We start from the raw sequence: 13,319 nt of genomic DNA on the forward strand, positions 1-13,319 counted from the left end.
TATGTGTATATATGTCTGCATATGCACATGTGTCTGTGCGTCTGAGTGTCTGAGTGTGTCTGTATATGTGTGTGCATATATGTGTATGTGTGTCTGTGTGTGTGTATGTGTGTGTATCTGAGTGTGTATGTCTGTGTCTGAGTATGTTCTGTGTCTGTGTATATGTGTCATGTGTCTGAGTGTCTGAGTATGTATGTATATGTGTATGTATGTGTGTATGTGTGTGTGTCTGTCTGTATATGTGTGTATGTGTGTATGTATGTCTGTGTGTGTCTGAGTATGTGTATATATGTCTGCATATGCACATGTGTCTGTGCGTCTGAGTATCTGAGTGTGTCTGTATATGTGTGTGCATATATGTGTATGTGTGTGTGTGTGTCTGAGTGTGTATGTCTGTGTCTGAGTATGTTCTGTGTCTGTGTGTGTATGTGTGTGTGCATATATGTGTATGTGTGTCTGTGTGTGTGTATGTGTGTGTGTCTGAGTGTGTATGTCTGTGTCTGAGTATGTTCTGTGTCTGTGTGTGTATGTGTGTGTGTGTCTGTGTGTCTGAATATCTGAGTGTGTCTGTATATCTGTGTGTGTGTGTGTGTGTGTGTGTGTGTGTGTGTGTGTGTGTGTATCTGTCTGGCTGTGACCTCATAGTGACTCACTTACCTGCCTCAGCCTCCTGAGCCCCCACAGTCAGCTGGGAACTATAACTGATTTTTGTGATGGCCTCAAGAACGGCAGGGAGCTAGAGCATGACCGAGGAAGAGGGAGGCCAGTGAAGGGAAGACCTGTGCATGGGCTCTCCTGGCCCTGCTGGGGAAGCGCATGGGGCAAGGCAGAGCTGCCTTCTGAGAGGCCGAGCCCAGCCCTAGTTCCTTGTCCGCCCTGCTCAGCCAGTTGCTGCCCTTCCGGCTCACAGTTCAGACAAGCGTGTACGTAGGTTGTCGATAACCTGGCTCTCTGTTCCTCTCTTGTTGAGTTAGGGTCTTACTTCTTAGCCTTGGCTAGCCTGGAGTTTGCTCTGTAGACCAGGCTGGCCTAGAACTTACAGAGACCACCTGCCTCTGCCTTCTCAGTACTGAGACTGAAGGTGTGTGCCACTAGGTCCTACTCACCCATTTATTCTTATAGCAACTTACTTCAGTTTTTAGCAATCGCCGGTTTGACTTCAAATTTCCTTTAAGGTGATAGAAAAGTAATAATTGATAAACTTCTTTTTCCTGTATTATTTAAATAATGAATTTGTGTTGTCATAAGACAGTTTATAACAACTTTTTTATAGATTTATTTTTCCAGTATGGTTTCTGTGTACACATGCATGTGTGCATGCACATGTGCACACACGTGAGTGCAGAGGGTATCAGAGTCCTTGCAGCTGGAGATCTCAGCCACCCAACATGGGTGCTAGGAACCAAACTCAGGTCCTCTTCAAAAGCAGTGTGTGGTCTTAACTGCTGAGCCGCCTTCCGTCCCCTACATGATCAGTTTCTGTTCATAGCACCAGGTAAAAGCTTTTTGTATTGGGCTCAGCCTGTTCTTCCAAAGGCCCTACATTTGATTTCCAGCACCCACGTGGCACTGCATAACTGTCTCTAACGCTAGTTCCAGGGGATCTAATGCCTTCGGGCACCAGACGCCCACATGGTACACAGATAGACATGCAGGCCAAGCACCCATACACATAAAATAAAAAATAAAATGTGTTAAAATGAATGAATGCTTTTAAGATTTTGTACTATATGAAACTTTTGTCAAAAAAAAGAAAAACGTTTTCTAGAGGTAGGCACGGTGGTGCGCGTCTCTAGTTCAGCGCTGGGGAGACAGGGGCTGCACACAGTGCACGTCTGTAATGCAGCCCTCAGGAAGTGGAGAGGAGGATGAGGAGCTCATGGCCAGCCTAAGGTAAATGATGCCTGTCTCAAAAGGAAAGCTGAGTTTGCTCTCCAGTGCCCAAGTGGGTGGGAGGATCTTCCAGGTCAGCTCCAGTCCTCAGTGTTTAACACGGCCAGCCTGGGCTACCTAGCAATAGCTTGTGTCCAGTGAAACTTCTAATCACCCCTGAAAGAACAGGTTTGTTTCCTAAGGCAGAGCCTCCAGGCACCTGCCCCTTCACATAAGCGGCCAGCCCGCCTTGCCTTCCTTTCTCTGGACGTGAGGCTCACGCTCATCCCTGGTGACCATCGTCCTGCTTGGATGATGCCCTGCTCTGATTCCTGTTCTCTGGTATTAGCAATCCCACAAGCCTCAGTGGTATTGATAGAGTCAGTGATCATTACATCTATCCCTTTGTGGGTCATGAATACAATCATTTAATGATTACTGCGACAGGCCTCTTTTATGTGACATGATAAAGTGTGTGTCCTCAGTCATTAGCCCAGCTCCTGTTGATACTGTGTGACTACTCACAGTTATAAATTGTCCTTACTTTTCCTCAAGCACCCCTTGCTGTTGATATTTACTTGATAATGTTTTATATAAAGTATTAAATTACCTTGCTCACAGTAATAATAATTAGTGAAACCATCCATCCATTTGTTTTTTTGTTTGTTTGTTTGTTTGTTTGTTTGTTTTTTGAGGTAAGTCTTCCTCTGTAGCTCCGGCTGTCCTAGAACTCTATAGACCAGGCTGGCCTGGTAGCTGTGATCCTCTTGCCCCGTGTCTCTCAGCAGATTGTACAACATGGCCCGACTCAACCATCCCATCCCATTCTTAAACTCACTTTTAAGCTCCTGGCTTCCTCTATTTTTTTTTTTTTGGTAAGATTTTTATTGTGTGTGTATGGGTGTTGAATGGTGGCATGTTCATCTATGCATCACATGTATGCAGGGTTCTCAGAGGCCACAATCAGAAGACACCGGATCCTCTGGAACTGGAGTTACAGATAGTTGTTAGCCGCCATTAGGTAGCATTCTTCTGAAGGCTGCAGCAGATAAGCAGTTGAAGACTACCTCTTGGTTGTAAGCCCGGGTAGCAGGCTGATGTCTGTATGTTGATTACCGTACTCTGGAGGCTCATGGTCTCTCACGTGATAGCTTCCAGTCTGTATTTGGTGAGTGAGTGAATGGATGGATGACTCAGGATACACCATCTGTTTCTATGTATCTCCCTCTTCTAGTTCCTAAGACCTATTAGACTTGGTCCTCTTCATATTCCCTCGTGTGTGTGTGTGTGTGTGTGTGTGTGTGTGTGTGTGTGTGTCTGTGTGTGTCTGTGTGTGTCTGTGTGTGTCTGTGTGTGTGTGTGCGTGTGTGTGTATGTGTCTGTGTGTCTGTGTCTGTGTGTCTGTGTGTCTGTGTGTGTGTCTGTGTGTGTGTGCGTGCGTGTGCGTGCGTGTGCGTGTGTGTGTGTGTGTGTGTGTGCGTGTGCGTGTTTTGGGACAGAGTCTTACTTTGGAGTCCCAGATAGCCTGAAGCTCGCTTTGTAGACCAGTATGACATCAAATTCAGAGAGCTCACCTGCCTCTGCCTCCTCAGTACTGGAATTAAAGGTATGTGCCACTATGCTCAGCTCCTAAATATAATATTTTACATTAATTAAATAGAATGCTTTTAGTAATTCTTTGAGAATGTCATAATGCACACAATATATTTTAATCATATTCAACACTCCTCAACTCCCCCAACCCTTTTCAGATCTACCACCCAACCCCCTAACCCTCCCTCCCAGTTCCATTTCCTGGCTCTTTTGTTGTTTTGTTTTGCCCTGGTTTTCTTTAATAAGACACTAAGTCCAATTTACTTTGCCCATATACTTGCCGGTGTTGGCTATCCACTGGAACAGCCTCTCGGGCCACAGCCTTAAAGAACACACACACACACACACACACACACACTGCGGTGGTCCACAGGCTCTCCTCTCTCTGTGCTGGAATAGACTGGTTTGATCCTGGGCAGACTACCACACACAGCTGCTGTGAGTTCGTGAGTGCAATGCCCCTGTTGCGTTCTGAAGACAGTTTCACTTTGGTTCTCCCTGACCGCTAGCGGCTACACTCTTTCTGCCTCCTCTTCCATTATAGAGCCTCATCCCTGCCCAAGGAGGGAGGCGCCATTATGGAACGTAGATGTTCCACTGTGGCCATGCACACCATAGACAACCTGTCTTCCGCACTTGGACCACATGTGGCTCTGCATTAACCTCCCTCTTGCATAAAGAAGCTCTGGGAGCTGCACTGCTCACAGGGCAGTTTGACGTTGCAAAGTAGACTCGCCCCTGGGGCCTGTCAGCCCGCCAGCCATGGGCCCTCGAGCAGATTCACAGCACAGGGCATGCACTTGCTCCTGGAGAGAAAGACTCCAATCCAATCCCGTGGTGTTCATGCCTCTTGCACACATGGGCACATCCTGCTACACTGCTACACGGTGTGTCTCAGAGTGTTCTCAACTGAGCAATACTGTGACTGACGCTCATCCCCCAACAGCCTCACAGCACCTTCCGCCCCTACAGAAGCCAGCTAGCGGGGAGGAAACGTCCTGGTGAACACCGACTTGACTGAAGCCTGCGGTGTCTTCAGCATACGGTATAACTGTCGAGTTCTGGTGGGCGATGAGAGAGGGGCAGTAAGCTATTCAGGCACTCCTGAACAACGGTTTGATGACAGATATCCCTCAACTGGCACTGGACTCTTATTTGACAACGTATGGCTTCTGTGTAGAGTAACTCCAGTTAAATTCTGTTGGGGGAGGGGTGTTAATAGAGTGGGTTTCTCTATGGCTTTTCTAACATCCTTAGTGTTAGCTATGCCTCCCTGCTCTCCTATCTCTCTCCCTCTTAAACTCCCATCCAGTTACCCCCTTTCTCCTTCACATCACCTCTGTGCTGGGCTATCCCACTACCTTAAGATCTCCTGACATATATATTTAGCCAAATGGCTACAACTTCATTCCTTGTTCCTCTTGGGTTGAAACAGATCTTTAGCTGGGGAGATCTTTAGAGTCTTAGTCTGGAAAGCGAAGTAAAAAGCCCTGCAGGCTAATTCTGTGGGTGAGAGTGCCGCTCTGTGGGATGACTGCATTCAATTATTTCTCCCAGTCTGTGGTGCCAGAGCCACCTGTGCGCAGGGAGAGCCTGGTGTCTTTATGTAGCAGATAGAGCCTTCTGACCCCTACGAGAGCCCGTCTGCTTCATTAAAATGGGTTTGAAGGAGATATAAAGGCAGTACACCCTTTCCTCATCTTAAAAACCACTGGAGAGGAACAGGTTTTCTGAAATTGTGAGAGAGAGGAAAAGAGGGACACTTTTGTATAGCTTCGAACGTGATTTTAGTTAGTCAGAAGTCTTTGTCACTCTCAAACTCACACGCTGTCTGATCTTATACAGAATTAAGGATTTTTAAGCTGTCAATCTGTCTGGCCCATGAGGAGGCCATACTTCTATTGAAGCATCTGAAGCCATCCCCCCAATGTTTTCTGCCCAGCCCCTGTAAGTACACTCAGCCCCCATTACATCAGAACATTGATCCTTGGTAATGTGCTTAGTCTTTTCTGTGTAACAAGAAGGCTGAGCCCCTCAGTTTTCAAGCAGAGTTACCGAGGTAACAATAGCACTTGCAGGGTCTGCAAACACAGCTGAGTGGTGCATGTGTCGAGTAGAGACGGGGATAAGTAGATCCTACTCCTGTCCCGGCAGTCCTGGGCTTCTTGGTTAGTGAAGGTCTTGCCTGTTCCTGACAGCATCAGAAAGCCAGGCTCATCACGAAGGCTGCCTTTGTGTACAGCAGTGGTGCCCTGTGGATGGGGTTCCTCCCCTAGTCCCGAGACTGCTATGCTGACCTGTGTCTTTGGTTCACTCGTGACAAGATTTGTGTATGCCTGTGTAGAAGCAGTGGCCTTCCCGTGCTCAGTGCTTTTACTAACACACACTGGAGTGTACGTGGTTTGCTGTATGCCTGGCTCAAGACCATACTAAGTGTTCCCATGGTTACATTACAGTCTGCTGACTCCACAGTGCATTTTCTGCCACGTTACTTCTCGGGTCTATAGACATACCACAAAACATTGTAAATCAGGCTTTGGTCTCGCAAGTACCTTAAAATGGTCTGAATTGCTGCCTGGTAGAGCACAGTCCATTCTTAGAAATACCGTTGCCGGATGAAAGGGTTTATGTTTGTTGGGCCAGTGTGATGATTAATGTGACTTTTAAAAAGCTAGTAAGCACTCTTCACTCTTGTTCCAAGAGAGTCTTATGACTATAGAATATTCCCACAACTGGACATAGTAACGTGGGCTGTAATTCCAGCCCCGGGGAAGCTGAAGCAGGAGGATTATAAGCCCAAGGCCAGCCAGGACTTCATAGTGAGACCCTGTCCCCCTTGCCCCTGAGTGATCCTCTCCCCATCCCCTGGAGGAAGACAAGGATCCAAATCAACAACATTACCCATAATGCCACTCCATAGAACCTTCAGCAGGTAAAGTGTTGGCCTCGAACCCCTGACACGTGATTTCAATCTCCACAGCCCAAGTAAAGATGGCAGGAGAGAAAAGACTCCACAGAGTTGTCTCTGACTTCTGCATGAGAGCCATGACACGTGTACACACACACACACACACACACACACACACACATACACACATACATACACACACATACACACACATACACACACATACACACACACATACACACACATACACACACACGCACACACATACATACACACACATACACACACACGCACACACACATACACACATACACACACATACACACACGCACACACACATACACACACAGGCACATATACACACACGCATATGCACACACACATACACACACCATACACACACATACACACACATACACACATACACACACACATATACACACACGCACACACACACACACACACACACACACACACACACACACACCTTACATGGGAAGGAGCTGTTGATCCTGCCAGCAAGTACGGTTACACTTCCATGGCCCCGACAGTGACACCCTCACTCCACAGACATTTCTCCATTGCCTCACTGACATGGACAACATGATGAGTGTCATGTTTGTTATCTTTTTCATTTTTTTGTCTGTTGTGGTCGCTGCTTCCTGGGGAGGCTCTGTCATCAGGATGCATGCTAGGTTGTACCAAGCTAGGGTTATAAGGACGGTTGTGGCAGGGTGATGCTAATGGCCCCCAGGATTGAGCGCTCACAATCTAGTGGCTAACATTTGGGGACATGAGCAGGCCAAACAACAACAGAAGAAATAGGTAGGGTCAGCTCAATAAAATACTAGGAAGCCAAACCCTCATATAGGTTACATGTTCCTCAGATGCCACTGGCACCGTGATACGTACATGCTGTGCGTGTTCTTGCCCCAAGACAATCCTTTTAATTAAACACCCGCCATAGTGTTTGTCATGAGATTACAGTGCAGGCTATATATTGATTCGAAACAAAGAAAACACACTACAGGCAAGAAAGGCTTGCTGCAGTCTGCAGCCATGACACGTTTTGCTTGTTGAATATCTATTATAGAATTTATTGAAAATCTCCATGGGCCTCGTTAGGCTTTCTGACTTCCAATGTGTAGAATTAAGTTCCTATTTTGGAATATGATACTAAAATTAAAAATTAACTTTGAATCAGAATATGAATAAGTCTATGGCTACTTATAAGTCATAAATTTTCCTTTGGAAGGCATGACAACCGAGAAACAATAGCTGTTTTTTCCTTTGGAGTAACCCTAAATTTAACATAATTTCATACTACTAACCTCAAATGCCCAGTCTACTAAATGAATTAAACTAATCTTGTCCTATTTAATTACATTCTGAAATCAGGTCATCTGCCCAGGCCCTAAGCTACACTGAGTGTCTCTGCCTCCACCCCTCACTGGTGGAGTGTTGTTCGTTTGTGATTGTTTCGGTGGCACGAACATAGATTTATTAAGGAAGAGAGAGGAAGAACTCCATAGAGTGGGAGGGGCTCCAGGGGAGGAATCTCCTGCCTCCTTTTCTTGAAGCAACGAGAGCCCCTGTGGGCTTAGATTTTTTTTAATCTATTTTTAATAGGGGTTCTTAAATGTTTTAACCTCCCTTCCAGCCCACCACCCACCAGAGGGAGTGGAAAGGGAAGGTTAATAGAGCAAAGGAGCGTGTGGACCTGTTCAGAAATCGTTCTTTGGAGCAAATCCAGTCTGCGTTGTCAGGATGTCAGCAGCTCAGTTCACACGAATCAGTTCACACAAACACCATTCATGAACCACAACAGCAGGACTCACAGACATCACTTACAAATCAGCACTGGCAGGATGATCCAGAGGAAACTGTAAGGCTCTGCCAGTTGGCCCAAGTCTAAGGAGCCTCAAGAAGCTGCTGGAACAGCACCAGAAGGCTTTCGGGGTCTTTCTCTCTGAAGTCCTGATAAACAGTAGCCAATAAAGAGTGGCAAGGCACACCAGCACCATTCCATATTGTCCACCGGGCTCTGTTTATATCTGTTTTAAACATGGCTTCTCTCAAGTATCTGCTCTAGCAAAACATATGTCCCTTTTCTAGGCTGCCTCCAGAAAAACGCCATTTGTCTGTTCTTAGCAAAACCTCCTCTCATGTGTCTGCTTCAGCAAAACCTCCTCTCATGTGTCTGCTTCAGCAAAACCTCCTCTCATGTGTCTGCTTCAGCAAAACCTCCTCTCATGTGTCTGCTTCAGCAAAACCTCCTCTCATGTGTCTGCTTCAGCAAAACCTCCTCTCATGTGTCTGCTTCAGCAAAACCTCCTCTCATGTGTCTGCTTCAGCAAAACCTCCTCTCATGTGTCTGCTTCAGCAAAACCTCCTCTCATGTGTCTGCTTCAGCAAAACCTCCTCTCATGTGTCTGCTTCAGCAAAACCTCCTCTCATGTGTCTGCTTCAGCAAAAGCATTTTCGCATGAGACAGTTTCCAGAAAATCATCAGACGCCATAATTGAGTCTCTAAAGAAACCAGAAATTTCCACTTGAAGCCCCTTCTCCTGAACGTTGTTGTGTCAGTAAAGTTACTACATACCTAGACCATATGTACATATCTGCGCATGTGTATGAGTGTGTGTATATATGAGTCTCAGTCTGTTTATGTGGCTGGCGGGTGTGTCTCTTCGGGAATGATATTTGTGTCGTATGAATTGTTGGGCGCCATTGCTTTCTCTGTGGATGGCACAGCAGTATATGAAATATTTTCCTTTATGTGTATGAGTGTTTGTTTGTGTGGCACCACGTGCATGCCTGCTGCCTGCAGAATGAGAAGCTATCAGATCCCCTGGAACTGGAGTTATGCATGGTCGTGAGCTACTGCACGGTGGCAGGAAAGTGAGCCTAGGTTAACTGCATGAGCGACACGTGCTGGGGCCTCACTGGCTCCTGTGTTTTTGTTTTTGTTTTGTTTTGTTTTGTTTGGTGTTTTAGTTTTTCAAGACAGCTCTGTAAAACAAGCCTGGCCAACCTCAAACTCACAGTGATCTGTCCCTCTCTGCCTCAGGGGCATCTGCTGACCTGAGTGCTTTAACCCAGTGGACGGTCTCCCCAGTACCACCACATCCAGTATTCTTTGTTTCTTTTACAGAAAACGGCCTAAATGTAAAATGGCCATAGACTGGGCACGTGCCTAGCATGCACAGGCTCGCTTCGATCTCTGTCACGCATACATATAAAATAAAATATTTTAGAAGGCACAAAAACAGTCTGCAATTCCAGCTCTTGGGAGGCTGAGGCAGAAAGATTATGAATTCAAGAAAGACTGAGACCAGCCTGAGCAACATAGTTAAAGGATATCCTGGGCTACAGAGTGAAACTCTGATAATAAAGCCAGAATAAGTGAAACTGTGAACATGATTTGTGAATTCACTTTCAAATGTAAGCATATTTCCGATTTATTAGCACTCAGAGACCTGGACTATTTCAAATTCCTTCATGAGCCAGGAGAACTTATCTGTGGGTGTCTGTCCTTAAAGCAAGGTGCATCGTGACCACGTCACGCGGGGGTTCACAGGGAACCCGGGCTCTTCCTCTCTAAACTTTGCCCATTTACTTTCTCTTAGGCGTTCTTCTCAATAACTCTGCGTGCCAGTCCAGAGCAGCCTGGCTCCTGGGGCTGTTAGAGGTCCAGTGTGGCCCCCCATCCTGTGCAGCCCCCGTTGTTTTCCGTGTCTCTGAATATGGAGAGTGCTTGCTGCTTTGTGCATGTAGTGCTCAGAGGACAACCTCAGGTGCTCACCATCAACCTCGTGTAAAGCAGGTCTCGGTAGTGGTTTGGATTTTTGGTTCTCGGTTTTGTTTTGTCTATATACAGCCAACTAGTTGGGCCAGCAGTCATCTTCTGTTTCTGCCTCCCTCCCGCCTCCCCTCCGCACTCGCGTTACAGGAACTCACACTGCACATGGGTACTTGTACATGGGCCCTGGAGATTAGAACTTACAGCAAGTGCTTTAACCCAGTGAACGATCTCCCCAGTCCCGTTGTCTGTTACCGTGAGAAATGAATTGATCCTGTAGCTGTTGAATTAGTTGAGCTTGAAGTGTTACCTGTGAGACTTCACAAAGGTTCTCATGTGCTTCACTTGTGTGTAAAATGCCACCATCTCTAGAAACAGTGGCATTTTGTCCCAGAGCCCATGTCTCCCTTAACTCCCATCTCAGTTGGCTTTGGGTCTCAGAACTCTAAGGAAAGGGAATTCCGTGTATCCAATATCATGTGTTCCCATATATACACAAAGGATGTTTTTGTTCCCAAAAGCATATATGGGCATGTTAAAGTGTATGTTACATATTACTCCATATTTTTCGTGTTAGAAGAGTTTAACAGGCTTAAAAAATTATTTATTTATTTATTTATTTTACTTCACTGTATTTTATACGGGGTCTCACCAAGTCGTCCAGACCTCTGGGCATTTGTTGGGGCAGAGTGTGCTGTACACAACTTGCGGGTTTGGCGGTCTCTTTATCCTGTGGGTCTCGTTCCGCCCTGTGGGTCCAGCTAACAAACTCAGGCTATCAGGCAAGGGCTGCCTTGCTAACAAACTCAGGCTATCAGGCAAGGTGCTGATACATCTGCCTCCACTCAGTCTGTAGAGCGTGTGGCCGTGGATTTACAGCCCTCCGCTTCTCCAGAAGCTTGTGTTAGGACTTCCCGTTAGACCGAGGGTTGTTTAGTTGTTGTTGTTGTTGCTGCTGTTTCGGGAAGGGAATGCCAGTGTGAATGAGAACGAGCCTTTTAGACTGGGCGGGTATTTGAACACTTGGTCCCCAGTTGGGGATGCTGTTTGGAGAGGTGGTGCAGCCTTATAGGAGGAAGTAACCAGGACTCGAGAGCCCGTAACCTGCCCTGATTCCAGTTTGCCCTCTCGACTTCCTGCCATATTTGGAGATGTGATCTTGCTTCTCGCCCTTCCTCGCTAGCCATTATGGACTCCCCATCTAGACCCGTAAGGAATATTAAGCCTGTCCCTCTCCAGTCCCCCAGCCGTGGCGCTCTACCCCAGCAGCATGGGAAGGTAACTGACTGGCCTCAGCCTCCCCAGGGCTGAGATAAGGCATGTGCTGCCATAGCTAGCTTAAACGTAGTTTTTAAACTTAGCTTCCCAAGTCAGCAGTGAGACCGGCCACGCCTGTATTTTGGACATGGCCATCTGGTAGTGGCTACAGTGTGGTCTTGGCTTACGTGAGGAATATAGTTTTCAGATATCCTGAAACTTTCTGTGAATCACTACCACATCAAAGCTTTTCTTACAGTTTATGTCAACCCAGATGCCCAGCTGTGCCATTAGCCACCTCCTGGGCTAGCACCGGATCATGGCCCACATGTCAGAGCCACTCCAGTCTTGATGTTGCCCATTTGTAAGCTATCTCTCTGGCAGCGTGACATCTGAAAACTGAAGTTCAACATGCATCCCTTCCTCACCTTCATTTAAGTAGCTCAGAGAAATGTGGTAACAGAAAGGAAGCCCACACCGAGTCCGGCAGCATGGCCCCAGAGGCCATTTTCGCCTTCCAGATAAACACACTGTAAACACTTTCTAGTAAGCCCTGCCTACGTGGCAAATCCATGTTACCATATTCTTTGTCTGTTTGTTTGTTTGGAGCTGAGGACCGAACCCAGAACCTTGAGCTTGCTAGACAAACACTCTACCCCTAAGCTAAATCCCCCACCCCCATGTTCTTTACCAAACCCTGCCCACAAAGGGTTAGGCTTCAAAAATCTCAACTTCATAAAATCTCTGCCATTTCTGAGGCTGAGAGTCAAGTGGGGCTCTTCTTCCTCTAAAGGGGGTACTCAGCGGTTAGAGCGGCCTGCTGCGGGTCAGGCGGTTATAGTGCACACCTCTAATCCCAGCACTTTGTAGGCAGAGGCAGGCAGATCCCTGTGAGTTCCAGGGCCAGCCTGATCTACAAAGTGAGTGCAGAGAAACCCTGTTTCAAAAACAAAGATGCTTGCTGTGCAGAGCTGGCAACCAGAGTTTAATCCCCATCCACATAAAGGTGGATGAGCGGAACCAACCTAAGAGTTGTCTCCTGTCCCCGTGTGTGTACCATGGCACGTCAGCATACACGGAGGCAATAATGATCATTGTAAAATAAATAAAAGAGAGACTGTGGACTGAGGATAGATCTTAAGTGGGAGAGTACTTGCCTGACATTCATGAAGCCCCTCATCCAACATTAAGACCACGGGCCGGGGACTAGAAAGATGGTTCAGTGGCTAACAGCACCGGCTGCTCCTCTAAAGGACCTAGGTTCAACTCCCAGCACCCACTCGGTGGGTCAGAGCCATCTGAGACACCAGCCACATGAGATCAGACACACACACCCCTTTCTGGCCTCAGAGGGCACCATGCATGCCTGTGGCACACAGGCATACGTGCAGTCCAAACACCCATATACAGGAAAGTAAAATCCAAAACTAAAGGGCGGGGTGGTGCACGCCTCTAGTCTCAGCAGGAGATGGATGTGGAGGAGCAAGGAGCTGAAGGTGAGCCTCGGCTGCTTAGAGAACCCAGTGCCTGCCTCAAAAATAACAGTTTCAGCAGAAGGACTCCCGCTCCAGCAGAAACAGCCATGGCACTGGGGCGTGGCCTGAAAAGAGCGGCCCGTGTGATAGGAGAAGGGTTCCTGGGTGCAAGCCTCAATGTGCTTTTCTGGTTGCAATGGCTTATTGATTGGCTGGCCCTCTTGCCGCCGCCCCCCCCCCCTTGCACTATCACAGGGACACTGTCCACCACTGTGAAGTGTGGCTTGGTCCCAGTTCAGAGTCTCTCAGTAAATAGGCCGTCTCACTCCCAGGCCTAGGGACAGTGCAGGTAGCAGTGTGGCTCGGTGTCAGTGCGTGCCCTTGGTATTTGTGAGGGCTTAGGTCCTGCAGA

At 47.3% G+C, this 13,319-nt stretch overlaps 1 protein-coding gene across 4 annotated transcripts in view; it reads left to right on the plus strand.

The window, feature by feature from the left end:
- The window catches only part of Pdss2 (decaprenyl diphosphate synthase subunit 2), a 229,059-nt gene that overhangs the window by 206,960 nt on the left and 8,780 nt on the right, over window positions 1-13,319 (plus strand). The window lies entirely within an intron of this gene.

Source organism: Rattus norvegicus, chromosome 20 (assembly GCF_036323735.1).
Source record: "Rattus norvegicus strain BN/NHsdMcwi chromosome 20, GRCr8, whole genome shotgun sequence".
Lineage (NCBI taxonomy): Eukaryota > Metazoa > Chordata > Mammalia > Rodentia > Muridae > Rattus > Rattus norvegicus.